Genomic DNA, 6,284 nt, shown 5'->3' with positions numbered 1-6,284 from the left:
GTTTCTTGGAGATCATTGTATAATGATATAGCTTTCACAATGTGACTGTGTGATTGTGAAAACTTTGTGTCTGAGGCTTTTTTCTTTTAATTAGTATTTTTACTAATTTTTTAAAAATATAACATTCTTAACATATGATCATTCCATTCTACATAGATAAGCAGTAATTCACAATATCATCACATAGTTGCATATTCATCATCATGATCATTTCTTAGAATGATACTCCTTTTATCTACCTTATGGACAGATGAGTAAAACATACGGATCAAAACTAAAATTAATAAGGGGAACACATGTAAAAATAAATTTAGTAGTTTGGAATGCTAGTGATCAATGAAAAGGAAGGGTAAGGGGTATGGTATGTATGAATTTTTTTTTCTTTTTACTTTTTCCTGAATTGATGCAAATGTTCTAAGAAATTGACATGATGATGAATACACAACTATGTGACAAAAAAAGAATGTTCATATTGTACGTTGATTGGTTATATTAATAAAAATTTAAAAAATAAAAATGAAAAAAACACCTTTCTTGTTTCATGGTAATAGAACAAAACATACCAAATTTCCATTAATTCTTTATAAAAAAGTATCTGTTCTCTTTTCATTATATCAGGTCTTGACTAATGGAGTTAAATGTGCCATCTGGTTAAAAGATGTCCCAAATAATCTTTTCCTCCAGTTAAATGTTCTTGTTTCAAGTCATTCAAGGCAAATGGAATCAATGGATGCAATTATCTTTAACATGTAAAAATATAACACAGAGTAATAGGTAACTTAACAAAACCTGAACAAGTTTTAACGGGGTAAGGGAAAGAGGCCCCAATAATGTTAGCTTATTAGTATTTCTCAGTTAATTATGGCCAACTGCTTAGAATTACTACTTCTCAACAAACTCTAGACTCAAAGTTTGCAGGTAAATTTCAACAAATTGAAATTATAATCTGTTACTGTTTAAAAAGCACTCTATATTGTTCCCAAGCTAGCTGGCAATTTTTTTTTTTTTTTTTTTTTTTTGCTAATCTAGATCACATTTTTTCTAAAAATATTTTCATTGAGAAATATCCACATACAGTCCAACCACATTATACAATCAATGGCTCATAATACCATCACATGGTTGTGTATTCTTCACCATGATCATTTTCTAATGACATTTTTACTTGATTAGTCTGGCGATAATCTCCTAAAACCAGACAAAAAGGCCTAGAAATCTTTTAGGTTTTCTTAATCCAAATTTTAGTTGCTTCAAAGACCACCAAAATGCTAATATAGAAGAAAATAATCTTTAGAAATTTTCTGAAGAGGCTGGCTGAAACAAACAACAAAAAAAACAGACTGCAGTTCAATTTCTATTGTATTACAAATTGCCTACAGGTATTCAAAACCACACACAATGGTTAACAAATTATGAATCAAAATAAAAAGAACAAACTGCAAAGTATTATCAAAACTTTTATTTTCAATACAAGATAAATACCATGCTTGTTACTAGTGCAGTTTAAGACCAACAATGGCCATATAGCAAACTGCGGTGAACAGTCACCTAAATGCTAAAGAAAGAAAAGACAGAAAGTAAACATTAAACACAAAATTGCAATTACGAACAATTTAATAAAATGAAATGAATTTTTAAACAGACACTAATATGGACACCTAGTTCTCAAAGACATCAAAAAGATGCCCACTTGATCAAATATCACCTTACCTTTGCACAGAAATCTTTTTGTGAAGTCACCAGAGTCAACAGCTAAAATTGTTAAGACTTTCTTTGGCCTTCTGTTACTTAGACAAATTATTTACAAACTGTAACTCAGAAATTCATGGACACTGGTATTATGATACAATATTCTGTTAAGGGCTTTCCATTAAAAATTGTACAACAATTTGGTAAGGCTGTAAACTACTTTGCTAATATGCCACAGAATGAAGAGAAAGAAGGAATAAGAATAGACCTTTTTTTAAGGCTGTCATCCATATTACAGATGCATTCCTTAGAGTTCATTATTATTTTTCCCAAAGGATCCTTTCCCATTAAATACCAACTGAGCACTGCAGTTTTCAAAGTGGAAAAAATAAACATGAATTTGTCATCATATTTTAAAATAATTTAACTTACAGGATGCTGAAAATGTTATGTAGGAACAGTGTGGCAGAAAGAACACACCTTTAAAATGAAATGTTTTCACTAAATTGCAGGGTCTGTCCAATTATAAAACCAATATAAAACATATAAAGCCCATGGTGGAGTTTTAGATTACTCCCACATGAAGAATTCCTAGTAGTATTTACTATGTGCAGTTGGCGTGTCAAGATTTTTGTGACTTCAGTTAAATTCTACCTTGTATTTCAAAAGACTGCCATTACAGTAGGTTACTTAAGTCGCAAGAAATCTCTAAAGCATTAAAATCTGTCTATAACTAACCAAGTGTTTACACATTCCATATAAAAACTATAGTAGCTGCATACTCATATATTGAATATCAACCACCTGAAATTTCAAGAAACACTGGTTAAGACAAACCTAACTCAATCTGAACCTGAATAATTTGAATATTCATAAAAATTCATATTGCTTCTTTCTAATGACAAGAAAGATTTTAAGAACTTCCTCCCAGAAGCCTAGACATTTTAATGCACATTTTCTATTTCAATTTACAGTCAAACTTTAATCCTGAATATTCGATGTCTATCAAAACTCTCACATTATAAACATAAGGAATGCAATACATAAGGCCACATTTTAATAAATTCATAATTTTTGGTTGAATACTTTTAAGAAAGTTAGTCTAAGGCTTCTAAGAGTCAAGTTGCTAAAAAATAAATACATTATCAGTGTTTAAACTGTAGGTTAATGATAAAAAAACTCACATACTTGTAAGAACAGAAAATATTTTGCTATGAAAATCCCACTTGATAATATTTTAGCACAAAAAATGTCTAATATGTACAATGGATGAGCATGCATTTAAGTACATACAACTGGGGGAAACATTTACAAAGGGTTGTGGGATGAAATGAACGTAATGAATAAAATTTAAAAACCTATTATCTGTAAAACAGTTAAGAATCTCAATATTGTATTTCAAGCAAAGAATTAGAACACAAACTTCTTAAGACAAGCTGAAACTTAAACACAAAATTGGGAGCCATCTTATAAGACACAGAAATTCCAATGATCATTCAGGTATGAAAACCAAAATGTTGAGAGCACTCCAACAGCAAAATCTAATAGTAGCATCTCATTGTATAAAACAGTATGTATTTAGGCTATTGGCACATTAAATACATAAGGGAAAGAGAAAGTCTTTGCCCTTTCAACAATTTCCTCTTTCACTACAAAATATTATACAACATTCATTAAAACCTCCACGTTTATTTTAAGAACTGATCTAAAGCTATTAAAAAACAAAGCAATACTCTCCACAGGAGAATTAAATGAAAATAACACCTTAAGCTATAATCCATAAGTTTTTTGTGACTCTCCAAATTGCAGTTAACTGCTTAAGAACATTCTAGGTAAAGGGGCCATGGAAACGGGATCATCTAAGATCAATAAACAGCCACTGTAACTTACTACATATCTTGCTTATGAAAATTAACAAAATAAACACCTCCCAATTTACACTGGAATAACCTTCCCACAATATATTTCCTTTAGCCACATTCAATTCAAAATATAGCTTCAGAAGCAATACCATTCAGGTGCTGTATCACTCAGTCATAATTTTACTGATTAAAAGGAATGTAACTGCATAGCACTAATAATAAATGCTACGGTTTAAAATTAAGCTTGTTTGTTTTTATACCCACTACAATTATTGTTAATTAAGAAAAATGAAAAGGGCTATAGGACACACGTTCTCCATTTTTTCTTTCTTTCTTTCTTTCTTTTTGGTGTCTATGCAAGGATTTATCTCTTTGGATTGTTTTTACACATTTTTTAAAAAGTGAAGAGTTTTCAAACACCACCAGTCCATAAACAACAGAAGGGGAATAAAGAGTAAAACAAGGCTTACAATTTTTATCTTTACTATTATACATTCATATGTTATCATGTAGAGAAGGACTTTGCAAAATTATGTGGTTAAACATAAGTTATTTCTTTCTGACAAAATAATGGACTAGCAACAAACAATTCTAGTACACTCACATTGTCTGCAACAAGTCACGTAATGAGATCAACCACATAGGGAGAAGAATGGTATAGAATGAGCAGTTAAAGAGTCCCACTAATGAAAATGAAGAAGTAAATGAAGGACTTAATCAGTACAAAAATTCCAGTTTCCATTTCAAGTGCAGTTAGATTTTTGTGATTTTAGCCTAAAATTATTCATAGAAAATTTTATTCTTATGGAGATTTTACTTACCTGTTAACCTCTTAACATTAACAATTTTTCCTGAAATATATACATATGTATGTCCATACTTCTTCCCAGTAGGGCATTTAAATTAAAATACAAGAAAGCTAAGAAATGACAAAAACTAACAACACCTATACACAAAATAAGAAAATCGATTGATACAACTCTCAAATAATCTTTAAAAGGCAACTGCGTTTTCAACAAGCTAAAACACACACACAAAATCATTTCTGAGAGCAAATAGTTCTGATAAACACCAATGATACCATGTGCAAATACTCCAATCACAAAGTGTCTTAAAAATAAAACTGGCAATAATGTGGTAATTTTGTGAGTAGTTTGATAATGGACAAGATGAAACTGAAGAACTGCAAATCTCTAAAGGGCTTCTACGGTTAGACATTACATAATATCCAGGGTACCTAAATAGTTTAAGCACTATCCTAACTTTAAAAATCAGTGTGTATTATCAGAAGATCTCTTTCAAAGATATTCAGATTTTAAAACATATTTTAAAAAATGACTTGCGCTTAAGAATTTTAGTCAACAAATTCCTGAAGTAGTGATTCAGAATGATCTGCCTGTAAAATGTCTAATCAAGATGACATTCTGCCAGTGCTAATTTTGCAATTACAAACACATGCTAGCCAGGTGCTTTTAATGTAGGCCAATATGTAAGGCAGGTTTGGAAAAAATCTTTGATTAACTAAGTAACTCTAGCATGAATCAGTAGATTCAGAGAATATACAGAATTTCTTAAACTGTAGAGACAGAGTGCACCTATAATTTCTCATTTCAGATACAGGAGAATACAACCCAATGTTAAACGTTCACACCCTTCAAACATCTATAGCAACTGGAAAATAAAACCAACAGTCTCTTCACTCATATTTATCTGTTGCAAGGTATATTCACATTGCCCATGGCTTCAAAACTAAACCATTAAGCACCATCACCATAAAACAGCAAATAACTAAAATCTTAATCAGAAATTTTCAAAATATTTCTTCAATGCTAGCAGTTCACAAATAAGTGGTTCAATACATCTCTGTTGTAATTAAGCTGCATTACTGTAGCAAATAACATATGGGTTTTTACTAAAAAGGTAAAACCACAATTTTTTTTCACCCCTACACATTGAACTAGATTGCTATATATATCTGTTAAATTTCAGGTTTTACAAGATTACATACCATTCAGCAAAGTCACAAGCTAACTAGGTAAAAACGGCTAGAAAAGCAGAATATAGAAATATTAAATATCCATGGCATCACCTATTCTAATATCAAAATCAAGGGCAAGAGACACTTAATTATTATCTTTAATTCACTGAACGCAAGATTAGATCGATGCATATCCAAAAATGCTATTGCAATGCTTTTTTAAAGGACAGTATAAATGTTGTCATAGTAACATTATCTTTAGATATTGCTGAACACAAGACTTTCCCTGAGGTGTAAACATCAAATAACTTGAACAGCTTTACACATCAGCCCCATTAAACAGTTTATTACAACACTACATCTATTGTAATCAAAGTGGTGCTGTTTACAGACATTATCATATGAACATTTTTAACAAGAACAAACTACTATAAAAACAAGCATTTACTTGACTTTTCCAATTGCTTGCACATTGTAATAGCCAAATGTATATAACCAGTAATAAAGTTGCAAAAGCTATAACTTTTTAAATCACACAGGTTTCCTTCAAATAAAACAGTTAAGCAACATAAAAAGTAAAAGTAGAGCTACTGGTTACCATTTATGCAGATTTGCTTTATTCAGATCTATTCCTGTTCATTTTATCCATGAATCCTTACAGGTTCAGTTCAATCACAAGAAGCAATCTGCTGGACAAGCGTCATTTTTCCCCCATGAAGACTGTTTTGTCTTGGAAGGTGTTCCTCTTCCTTCAG

General features: G+C 30.8%; 1 protein-coding gene across 4 annotated transcripts in view; it reads right to left on the bottom strand.

Annotated features, from left to right (window-relative positions):
• Positions 1 to 4,010: 4,010 nt before the first annotated feature.
• CPSF6 (cleavage and polyadenylation specific factor 6) overlaps positions 4,011 to 6,284 on the bottom strand; it is a 36,391-nt gene continuing 34,117 nt past the window's right edge. For all 4 annotated transcript variants that reach the window (XM_077111373.1, XM_077111375.1, XM_077111376.1 and 1 more), the window contains one exon: positions 4,011 to 6,284. The gene's annotated coding sequence lies outside the window, so the exon portion shown is untranslated.

This window comes from Tamandua tetradactyla, chromosome 7, assembly GCF_023851605.1.
Source record: "Tamandua tetradactyla isolate mTamTet1 chromosome 7, mTamTet1.pri, whole genome shotgun sequence".
In the NCBI taxonomy this organism is placed as follows: domain Eukaryota; kingdom Metazoa; phylum Chordata; class Mammalia; order Pilosa; family Myrmecophagidae; genus Tamandua; species Tamandua tetradactyla.
This window is presented reverse-complemented; position numbering and strand designations above follow the sequence as displayed.